This window comes from Dasypus novemcinctus, chromosome 24 (genome assembly GCF_030445035.2).
Source record: "Dasypus novemcinctus isolate mDasNov1 chromosome 24, mDasNov1.1.hap2, whole genome shotgun sequence".
NCBI lineage: Eukaryota > Metazoa > Chordata > Mammalia > Cingulata > Dasypodidae > Dasypus > Dasypus novemcinctus.
This window is the reverse complement of record NC_080696.1, coordinates 4,607,320-4,619,528: the sequence shown is the minus strand read 5'-3', so window position 1 is coordinate 4,619,528 and position 12,209 is coordinate 4,607,320. Positions and strand designations below refer to the sequence as shown.

The 12,209-nt window shown below is 46.6% G+C and overlaps 1 protein-coding gene across 1 annotated transcript in view; it reads right to left on the bottom strand.

The window, feature by feature from the left end:
* The window catches only part of SHLD1 (shieldin complex subunit 1), a 101,703-nt gene extending 95,573 nt beyond the window's left edge, over positions 1 to 6,130 (bottom strand). The window contains exon 1 of the mRNA XM_058287532.2: positions 5,877 to 6,130. The gene's annotated coding sequence lies outside the window, so the exon portion shown is untranslated. The remainder of the gene's footprint in view (positions 1 to 5,876) is intronic.
* Positions 6,131 to 12,209: the final 6,079 nt, after the last annotated feature.

The window sequence follows — 12,209 nt, the reverse complement described above, 5'->3', positions numbered from 1 at the left end:
TCCAGGTGTGCCCTCTGGGCCTGCGTGTGGGGCAGGGGGCGGGGCTGGGGGGGCCCCGCTGAAGTCTCAGTTCAGCCAGCTCTGCCCGCCGCGCTAAGCACTGTGGGCCTCTGCTGTCCTAACCCATCTCGCTACAGGCAGCACCATGGCTCGTGCTCGACTGCCACAAGCCACCAAGCAGTGACACCTGGGTTTGCAGACCTGGCAGGTGAGCACAGGTGGGCTTGCAGGGCCTCAGCTGGGCACCACCCCCTTACTAAGTGGCACTCACCTGCACAGGTTGCAGTGAGCGAGGAAGCACCGTGAACTAGGGCGGGGCACCGAGGAGCCACGGCAGCTGGAGATCCTGAACATATTTTGGAACTAAAACCAGTTGAACTTGGTAACTGAACCCATGAGGGGGCTAACGACCAGCTGAGAGTGAACAGGGAGTGGGTACTGTGTGGCAGGGGTGTGTTAACCAGGAAGAGGCAGGGAAAGGTTACCACAGAACTTGGTGGAGCTCGACGGGACACGTTTGAATGAGGAATTTCAGGAGGACATGGGTAGTGTAACAAGCACAGGGAACACTTACCAAGTGCTTGGTCCATGCTGGGCATTGATGCCTCTGGGGCAGGAGCCCCAGGTAATCCTGTTCCACCCTCAGTCAGACCCAGACTCGGAGCTGTTAGCTGCCCAATGCCACCTGGTGGGAAAGCAGGTGCACTAGGGGAAGGCAGCTCTGAGGGCCCCCCACGCCCGCCCAGCCCCCGCGCTGTGACTTAAGCTACCAGCAATCTGGCAGAGGCTGGAGTTCTATCAGAAACCAGTCAACAGCAGGCCTGGCGCGCTTCTTGTCGGAGCACGCTGGTCACATGCGCCTGTGGACACGGCTCAGAGGTGAGTCAGCCAAGCTCCCAGCTGGTGCTCCTGACAGGAGCGGACCCGGAGGTCAAAGTTCCCGGACAAGGGAGAACATCCGTCTTCGCACAGGTGCTGTATTAGCCTACAGAGCCTGCTGTTTCTGCAAACGCCTCTGCTGTGGGCATCGCTGGCACCCCCTCCTGTCCCGTTAGCAAACACGCTGATCTGGAGGCTTCTGGAGGCAACCCAATTAAACGGGTCGGCATAGCCAGCAGCAAAGGTGGTTTAAAATCAACGATCAGCTGAGGGTGTGACTCAAAAGGAATCTTTTTTTTTTTCAAAACAAGTATCACTTCTTTTCCTTTAAAATCATTAAGTGCCAAATACATCCCCAAAAGAGATAATCAGCAAAATACGACATCATTTTTAAAAAAAGATTTATTTCCCTTTCCCCTCCTCCTGCCCTGCCATTTTTGCTGTGTTGTTTTCTCATTCTCTCTCTAGGATTCACTGGGATTCGATCCTGGAGACCTCTGACAGAGGTTCCCTGTCAGCTGTGCCACCTCAGTTCCTGGTCTATGCTGCGCTTCACCTTGACTCTGCCCTTGTCTCTCCTTTCATGCATCATCACCTTGCCGTGTGACTCACTTGTGCAGGGCACTCGCTCACCACGGAGGCATGCTCTTTCATCAGGAGGCCCCAGGGATTGAACTCCGGTCCTCCCATTTGGTAGGCAAGAACTACCAGTTGAGCCATCTTGCTTCCCCAGAATCATTTTTATTACAAAACAAGTATCTGTGTATGCAAAGTCCACTATATGGGACTTGATGGATTTGTGCTGGAAAAGGCAAACAGTGACCGACAGGACCTCTCCCTGTGGTCTGAAAGCACCAGGGCTGGCAAGCAGAAGCAATGGTTATCCTTTTTTCTGGAAGACTGCCCCAAACCTTGTGATGTGTGGTTCAAACGTCTTTCCCCACAAGGGCTTGTTTTTCCCCACAAGGGCTTGTTTTCCCCTCGAAAGTACCTTAATTACACAATCTGCATATTATTTCCCAATGCTGGAGAGTACAGGAAGCCTTGGGAAGGCAGCACAAAGTCTCTAAGCACACAGAAAACCCGCTCAGCAGGAGTAGGCAGCCACTCTTCTGCGACCCTGCCTGTGCCTAGAAGACCAAAATTAGAGGTCAGTTGGGGTCCAGCTAGAAGCCTTTTTAACTTCATTTACTTCTGTCAAAAGACAATTTCTCCCCAATTTAAAACAAAGTAGCAGAAAATTGTACCACGTATACCGAAACACCCACCACCTGGACTCCACAATTAACATTTACGAGGCTTTGCTGTCGCACACAACTAGCCACCTCTCCAACTCTTGAATCACTCGCCAATCCAACTGTGGTGGTTTGGAAGGGTGTGGACCCCCAGAAAATCATGTTCGTAAATCGAACTCATTCCCATGGATATAAACGTATTGTTAAGTAGGACCTTCTGATTAGGTTCCTCCAGGTAAGGCAGGGCCCAGGGTGTCTTAACCCCCTTGCTGCAGTCCCGGATTTAAGTGGAGAAGAAAGAGAAGGGGGGGGGGGGGGGAGAAGCTGCCACAGAAGCAAGAAGTTGAAAGCAAGGAAGCCGGGAAGAGAAGGGAGCCGGGAGCAGCGGCAGGGTGTGTTCAGAAGTACACATCTTGATGATGCCTTGATGTGGACATTTTCACGGCTTAAAACCGTAAGCTCGTGAACTAGTAAGTTCCCAGTTACGGCCAACACCTTTTTGTGGTGTCTGCTTCCAGCAGCTTAATAAATGGAAACACCCATTATGTATCTATCTCTACTTAAAACTGCCACCGCCCCCTCTCCATGGCTCCCTCACCTGCTTGCTCCTCAGCTGTTTTGAGTTTTTCTGCTTGTTGTTTGCATTCGTTGTTTTTGCTCATTGTTTGGTTTTTCTTTTTTCGTGGCACCAGGAACCAAACTGAGGACCTCCCATGTGGGAGGTGGGCGCTCAACTGCTCAAGCCACATCTGCCCCCAATTTCTACTTAAGTTTTAATGTAGGGAAAAACAAAAGTCCTGAGCTAGGGTGTGACGTGATCACTTTGCACAGTCCTTCTGTGAGCTGAGCTTCACACGAATCGAAGAGGTTCAGTGTGATGATGCAGGGATGCAGGAGGCTCTGCAGAGGTCCAGAGACGGGCAGACCTCGGAACCCAGAGGCCCCGAGTTCGACTCGCTGCTGCCACATCTTAAGCCAGGTGAACTCGAGCAAGTCACTTTAACCTAAGATCCCTCGTTTAAATATTGACGATGACTACACATACCTCAGTGTGAGCGCAAGAACTGGACGATATTAATGCATGTAGAATACACAGTACAGTGCCCGTGCTCATAACAGCCAGCTCCAATAGGTGGAAGAGTAAGAATTTAAAAAGGCATTAAAGGCCCCCTTTTCCCAGCATACCTTCAGGCGACTTGCCCCTCTAGTTCCCACCCAGTAGCCACATCTTGCTACTTCCATCCTTATCTAGTAATATCCTATGGCCCCTCCTCTCGTTAATGCCCTAAAATCCCCTGCCAATTTTCTTTTTGTCACACCTCTGTGGCAAAATACCAGCCTAAAGGACCCCAACGCAGCCACAGAACAGGGGCATCAACCTGGAATAGGCTATCTGGCCAGATGAACCCAGAGAGTTTTCTCCCAACTTTCTTTTCCCCCTCCTTGAATATTTCATGTTTTCCCAACAATTTCCCATCTCGGACCCCCACGCCATCTCACACACACCTTCTTCCTAGTTGACCAGCAGAGAGGAGTTTCCTCAGTTGTATTTATTTAAACTAGTAATGAACATTCTGAAAAGAAAATGAATACAATTCCTTCAATTATGGTTAATTGATTTTTCCACACAGGCGTGTAAAGAAATAAAAATTTCTCTGGATAAGAGATTTAAAAGGGAGCCAGGCGGTCATTCTGGAAGTTACTCTTCTGCAGGTCTCAGCCAAATATCACTGAAAACCCTAAAGGCATCCCGACACCATAAAAAATCCACAAGTTAAATCTGAAAGACAATCAGAGTATCCAAATACCCACCAACCACAAACGACTTACGGAATCTTATCTTCCTTTAAAAAATTCTTACCTGGAAATGCCAACACGGGATTGGATTTGGACTACCACCTCAATCTGTGCTCCCTGAATTGTAGTTCTAAGACCGGAAATACATGCCTTTATTGCCTTGCAGCTTAGTTTATTTCTAGGTTGACAAGGGCCAGGCCAATTCAGTAAGGAAAGAATAGTCTTTTCAACAAGTCATGTTGGGGGGAAGCGGACTTGGCCCAGTGGTTATTAGGGCGTCCATCTACCACGTGGGAGGTCCGCGGTTCAAACCCCGGGCCTCCTTGACCCGTGTGGAGCTGGCCCATGCGCAGTGCTGATGTGTGCAAGGAGTGCCCGGCCACGCAGGGGTGTCCCCCGCATAGGAGAGCCCCATGTGCAAGGAGTGCGCCCTGTAAGAAGGCGCCCAGCGTGAAAGAAAGTGCAGCCTGCCTGGGAATGGCGCCGCACACACCGAGATCTGACACAAGATGACGCAAAAGAAATACAGATTCCCGTGCCGCTAACAGAAGCGGACAAAGAACACACAGCAGATGGACAGAGGAAAGAACAGACAACCGGGGGTGGGGACACACACGGAGAAATAAATCTTTAAAAAAAAAAAAGTCATATGGGGACAACTGGATATCCATATGCAAAAGAATGAAGTTGGACCTCTATCTCAACCACATACAAAAATTAACTCAGAATGTAGACAGACTCACAGACTTAAAGGTAAGAGCTGAAAAAGTACAAAATTCTTACAATCAGTGACTTGGGTTTGGAAATGGTTTCTTGGTTTGATACCAAGAGCAGAAGTAACAAAAGAAAAAATGGATCAAGTGAACTTCATCAAAATTAAAAACATTTGTCCTGCAAAGGATACCATCTAGAAAATGAAAAGACAACCCACTTACTGGGAGAAAATATTTGTAGATCATATATAGTAGACTATATAAACTCAGAATATAAAACAAAAGACAAGTAATTCACTTCAAAAATAGGCAAAGTATTTGAAAAGACGTGGCCAATATGCACATGAAAAGATAGTCAACGTCATTAGTCACTAAGGAAATGAAACCACAAGATACCACTTCAACCCATTAAGATAATGGGTTATAAACAAAAGACAAACAGTAACAAGTGTTGGTGAGGTTGTGGACAAACAGGAACCCTCAGACTTTGCTGGTGAGACTCAAAAAACAAAAACAAACAAAAAAACCAGTCACTTTGGAAACAGTTGGACATTTCCTCAATAAGTTAAACATTACTGTCACCATATGGCCCAACCATTTCATTTCTATGTATACACCCAAGAGAAAACATGTCCACACAAACACTTGAACACGAAGGTTCGTAGCAAAAAGTTCATAGCCAAAGAGTGAAAACCCAACCCAAATGCCCATCAACTGGTGGATAAACAAAATGTAGAATAACCATGCCAAAGAACAGTTTTCAACAATAGCACACATGCTAAAATGTGGGTGAGTAGGCTAAACGAGAGGTGACTCACGAACGACCACATATTGTGACTCCATTTACTTAAAATATCCGGAAAAGGCAAATCTATAGACAAAGTAGCGTAGTGGTCGCCAAGGGCTGGGGGCCCGGAGGGGCTGGTGACGGGGTCCAGAGCTGCTGTTTTTAGGATTATGAAATTGAGACCGTAGTGATGGATGCACAATTCTGTGACATACTGAAAACCACGGACTTTGACACTTTTAAATGGGTGGGTGGGGGGTGAATTCCTCTCAAGAGAGCTGGGTTTTTTGGTTGTTCGTTTTAATGAAGCGCGTGAGCTGAAGCCCACCCCCTCCGGCCTCGGGGGTCTCCGCGGCGGCGCCGCACCGGGCCGGGGTCAGCACACGCGGGTTTCCCGCCAGCCGCCAGGGCCCTTCCCAGCCCACTGGACTCCCCGAGAAAGGTCGACAGGCCCCAGGCACTCACCGACCCGCAGAGGCGGCAGCCCGGAACCGGAAATGAAGAGCCGATTTTATGGGAAAAGCGTGCGTTCAAAATGAAAAAAAAAAAGCCGCAGGCACCATCTTTGCTACTGGCAACGAAGGGCAGTGCCAGGCCGCCGCGGCCATCTTGACTGAGGGCACTTGCACGGCCCCTGAAGTCTCTCGAGGTATTTGTGGCGCGGAGCCCGGCTAGTTGGGGCAAGTACCGGCGGGGGGTTATCGATGTATGCGCCCGATGGACACTGAGGGAACAGGAAAAATATTTAAACGCTTTAAAATGTCTCTATAAAAAGTAGAGGGAAATTAACAAAAATGCTTAAATGTGTTGCATGCAGGCAGCTGTATACAGAATTGCAGGACCACAGCAGACTGAGGGTTTGCTGTCCCATTTCATCACCTTGGAAGCAGAGTGTATCCTCAGCTTCCTGTAGACACTTACATGTGGATAGGACCCCACAAAGTGGGACACCGGCATTTCAGATGAGTATCTTAAATAGCACTGGATGAGGTTTGTCCAGCCGTTACCGGATTTAATTAGGTTCTTTGACTATGCTAGAGAAAGGAATTTCAAGAGCACGTTGGGTGAGTAATTTATTCAGGTAGGGAGGGAAGAGAAATGGGAGAAAACAACAAAATAACAGAGCAGGAGTCCCAGGTAGTGAGGAAGGGGATGAAAAGGGACGTGAGGGCTAATTTACAAGCTACAGATCCCCTTTATAGATTATAAAGCCCCAGGGTTACTTGCGTGGCCACATGGCAGAGGAAACATGGCGACGGCGGTGCACAGACCACAGGACAGGACCACCGGCAAGACTAAGGCGGGAGAGAGAGATCAAGTTTCCGGTTTGCTTTTAAATTGCTAGTTATTCCACCCCCTTGCTAATGGATGGGGAGGGGGCTCAGCTGTTTGCATTGATTACCCCACCCATCAGTTCCTTAGGGAGGACCCATAATAAAGTTTCTGGAGAACATCCGAGACTTTTCCTTGTTCCCAGGAAGAAGTCTTTGTTCTGGACGGCAGAACCCCGGGGGTGGGGCTCCTCCAGCAGCCGTGGTGGGGGTTCCGGACGTCCACGTGGACTCTGCCAGGTTCCAGATCCGTCTATTCCCCATCTTACTAGCCTGCTTCACAACTGCACACTGAACAGCCAGCGTAAGACCTGGTGGGGAATGTAGTGATGTTTTGAAGGCAAATTTAAGGATAAAATTGAAATAAAACAAACTCTTCTTCACATTAAAGCAAACCTAACAAAGCAACTGTAAATTTCTTTTTCTCTTCCAACTTTTCGCTTTGATAATCAAAGTGCCTGGTTTTGATTGTCGCTTTTTTCATTTTCTATATCTAATGAAAGCACCCTTACAAAAGTTACATGATATGCAGAGAAAGCCTGGAATGACATTCAGTTTCTTCCCTGTTTATCAGAAAATGACAATGAACATAATTATCTGGACTATTATGCAAATATTAAAAATGTTAAACGATATAGCAAAAGAAACCCCAGATTATGGATTACATTCCCAGTTGTCATGTTTTGTTAATCTTCTTAAATCTGAAACTGTTCCTCAATATTTGTATTTCTTGGCATTGACATTTTTGAAAAGTGTGGGCCAGTTCTTTTGCAGAATATCCCTCAATTTGAGTGTGTCTGATGCTTCCACATCGTTCTCAGTGGTCTTTAGCATTGTTGGTCTCTCTCTCGCTCTGAAAGCTCTTGTTCCTGGGGTTCCACACTATCCCCTCCCAGTTTTTTCCTCCTTCATCTCTAAATCTCCTTTCTCTCCAATGTGGGCTCTCTCAGGGTTCTGTCTTACCTTTTCTCTTCTCCCAATACCTCTTCTAAACTGATGATTCCCAAACATCCAAGCCCAGACTCCTCCTGAGGCTCACATTGCCTTATTCTCCAGACCCCACCCGCCTCCATGCGGAACCCAGCATCTTCTCACCTCCCAATAAACCTTCTACTCCATTTTCTCCTGACACAGTAAGCTGGTCCATTTTGTTGCCAAAGCCAGAAGTCTTTTCTCCTTCGCCTTCATATCCCAAAGGGGTCAATCACCAAATCCTTTCCTCTTCCTCCTCAATATCTATTGACTATTTCTTGACTCTCCTCATCGTCTCAGCCAGTTCAAGAGTACAAGCCACCAGTATCTGTCACTATCTGGATGCCTTGAGGGTAAGGAATGTGTTTATCTTTTTCGTGTTTGTATTTCACAGCCCAGCCCAGTGACTCCCATGTAAATACTCAGAAAGCCTTAAAAAAAAACAAAAAAACCCTGAATGATTGAGACTCTTCCCAGACCTCTCCCATCCCAACCTGTCCCACTCAACCTTCAGACCTTTCAAGAAATTTCAAAAGTATCACTTCTTTGTGACCTCTTATCGGTGAAACCTTGGAGACTTTTGCCATTGATACACCTGGCTTGAAAAGCAAGTTGGCATCTAAATTAGCTCTCATTTATTCCCCTATGGGCTTTCCATGATGAGGCTTGTCTTTCTGATGAGCTTCCTGGAGTAAATTTCTGAAGACTGGAGTGATTTTGTTTGCCATATAGCATGCCTCTGACTATCCTTCTTACCACTTTCAGGTGGTCAGTGCACATTATTGAAGCAAAACAGTAATTGGGACCGTAAATCTGTGGAGACAGGAAGATAAAGAGTACGTAGCTTTTCAAAAGTGAAGCATAAATTATTTTGAATTCTCTGTTTTTTTGCCATGGATTATATGATGGCTCTATAAATTGAGTTATTTCACAATTTTATGAAGCTCTTATATTTCATGGTTGATTTTTCTATCATTAACTAAACCAGCTACTTCAGTCAAATCTCTTCCAGCAGATGGGAAGTGGATGTGGCTCAACTGATAGAGTATCCGCCTGCCATATGGAGGGTCCAGAGTTTGATACCCAGGGCCTCCTGGCCTGTGGGGTGAGCTGGCCCACGCGCAGTGCTGCTGTGCGCAGAGTGTCGTGCCGTGTAGGGGAGCCCCACGTGCAAGGAGTGCACCCTGCAAGGAGAGCTCCCCCGCATGAAAAAAACGCAGCCCACCCAGGAGGGGCACCGCACACACACAGAGCTGACGCAGCAAGGTGATGCAACAAAAAGAGACTCAATTTCCCAGGACCACCTGACAATGCAAGTGGACACAAGAACACATAGCGCATGGACACAGAGAGCAGACAACAGGGGGAAGGGGAGAGAAATAAATAAAAATAAATCTTTAAAAAAAAATCCGTTTCAGCAGAAAGAAATCACTTTAGGTGAAAGGTCAAAATAGCCCTTTCAAAATGGAGTGATACCGTTGGCAATTATGTTATCTATCTTTGTCATTCTGGACCTTGGTCTAATAACTCTCCCCTCTGGGGATTTGACTTTAAGAAAAAGAAAGTAAAAGTTAACAAAATTTCAGGGCTAAGTAATACCAGTGCATGGTTTTGAGTCTCAAGGCATCTTCTGCTTTTCATTCCTCTAATATTCTAAAGCTATAATTAAAAGAGTTGATAACCAAGGGGTAAATGTCAGCTAGCCTGCAAACGCTCCCACTAGACTACAAGATCCATGGGGGTGGGGTAGGGGGTGGGTTTTATTGCCAGTGAACACTAGTACGTGGACAGCATCTCACTTCATAACGCCTTTTATTTTTATCATGAACGTTAACTTGGCTCTTAAGACCTTAAAAGCACCTGCATAATGCTGTGCAAGTGGTAAAGACTTTAAAGTCACTGATTGATGGAGTCGTTGACAACTTGATGAGCAGTGATCCTGAAATCCACTTTCTTCCCAAATTAATAATTGAGTAATGCCAGATATAATCAAAGTATTGCATGTCAGCAGAAAACAAATGCACACAGAAGAGGCTTTAGTAAAAAAAAACAAAACAAAAAACAACTGACATGCCTCCAAATTCTCAAGAAATAATTTGGACACATTTATTGGAATGTAACATCTCAGGTCTTAGGGGAACCACTGCCAAGCATGGCACGAAACCACCAAGCAGAGCCATCAGCAGAGGCAGTGTGGTGGTGAGGGTTTTTATGTGCTAGTATTCTGCCTCCTTGAGAACTTTGGGCAATATATACAATATAGCGTGTTCCATTTACTATGGCCACATGACAGATTTCCCCGAATCCTGGTGGCTGAAAACAACAACGGTCATTTACTATCTGGTTTCTGTAGGCCAGTTGCTCAGGAGCGGTTTGGCTGGGCCGGTGAGGGCCCCTTGTGAGGTCGCTGAGGCTGCGACCTCTGACGGCTGGACGGGGGCTGGAGACTTGACCTCCGAGGTGGCTCATGGCTGGGAAGTCGGTGCCCCCTTGGCGGAGGCCTCAGTTCTCCACAAGCCTGAGTGTCCTCCAGCAGGGCGGATGGGTTGCCGCAGCACACTTCTGTAAAGGGCCGGATATGAGTATGCCTGGCCTCGTGGACGACGTCCAGTCTCGGTCACTGCTGCTGCTTTCCCTTTTTTTTTACTACCATTTAAAAATATAAAAGGCATTCTGAGCTCACAGGCCATGCAAACCGGCTGGGAGCTGGATGTGGCCCATGAGCCCTAGTCTTCCTCCTCTTAGTTTTTTTTTTTAAGGCTGTCCCTTTATCTACTGTAACACCAGCCCTAGTCTTCTGACCCCTGCCCTGGAGCAAACAATCCACCAGTGCAAGGCCTGGCCTGGGGACTCCCACACGGTCCCTGGCACTGTGCTCTCTTGGTCACAGAGGGCCTGGTCCTCCCGGGAGGCCCTGCGCCAGGCTTGGCGGCCTCCTGGAGGCTGGCTGCGCACCTCTTTAAAAACAATAGCACGTTGATTGCACCTGTTGGATGGGTTGTATGCGTTGTTACTATGTAACAATAAAACTGATTTAAAAAATAATAGCAGTGTCTGAGGAACATACCAATGATTAAGATGATAGACCACAAGGGAACTCTCCTTATCACAAAATGTAAAATATTCTGCTCCTTGTTGCTTAGTATTCCTCTAAATTATTCCTGAAAAGTTCTGTAAAGTGGTAAAGGATATAAATAACTAGAAAGTGAGTTCCTAGAAGGCAGAGACTATAACTTTTTTATTTTTAAAGATCTAAGTCCAAACAAAATTATTTTTGAAATAGTAGGCATTAAATATTTAGTGAATCGAAAATAAGATACATATATATGTGTATACACGTATACACATTTATTAGTGTCCATAAGGCTTCAAAATAGCCCTTCTTTTTTAATCAGTCCACCCAATTATTTGGTGCCCTGAAACTCAAATATGAAAGACAATTTAATTATCTATTTTTCAACCAGTTGCACTGACTTTATTTAGGCACAGAATGTGTTGTCTGAGAAAAAACAAAAATGAAGGAAAAAGAACAAGGAAAAGATATTTGTAGAAAGACTGTGTGGTCAGAGAGAGAACGATAACTTTTTCCTGTTGAGTAACTATTTCTTTGGCTAGTACTCTTGAGTGATGTTCTTAGAGATGGTATCTCACTGCTCGGACATTGGCAAGCACGGAGGAGTTGATGGGACTTGCCAAGAATTCACTAATCCTCACTTCAATCAATTGTATCAGGAACATTTGTCTCCAAATGGTTTTGCTGTCATAATCGTTACCATTGAACTCTGTAATACGGAGACAAGGTAGAACCACCTCTTAGGCTCCTTGCTGGCTGTGCCGCAGGCTCAACCACGTCAAGTGCCACAGTACTGACGTTCTCTGTCCCCCACCTGCCCCATCACAACCCACAGGGCTGTGAGCACCGAGGGGGACTCTGTGCGGGGGTGCCGTGTCTTCACCCCGCATCGCTCATCTGGAGCGGGGGTAGCATTGCCACAGCTCTGAAAAGGCTTTGAGTCCTTGGAACGCCCCAGGAAAAAGCAGAGCACACTCACGCTAATGAATCGCCAAGCTTACTTTATGTTCCGAAAGTTCTCTTAGGTTGTGCAAGTCTTCATTTTCCAGTCCTGGGAAGTATATTTCTAAGTGTTGGTTACTGGGAAGGTCACTGTGTAAGCATTACATAAAACCCAGCAGATGCAAGGAAAAGACTGAGGATTTGACGACACAGACATGAAACATACATAGAACTACACAGAAACATGAAAGAAACCCTGCACAGAGCTACAAATGCACACAGCTGTGTGCAGAGCAGACCCATGTTAAGCACAGAGGTGGCTCCAGGGTAGCCATTGTGGACAGAGGTCCGTGGTAAATTGTTAGATGGAAAGCAGAGTTCCACCTGCAGATCTTCCCACTCCATTTTTGAACAAAACATTATTTATCTCACTCTCTCTGTCATTATACATATATTACATGTACACATACATAAATATAG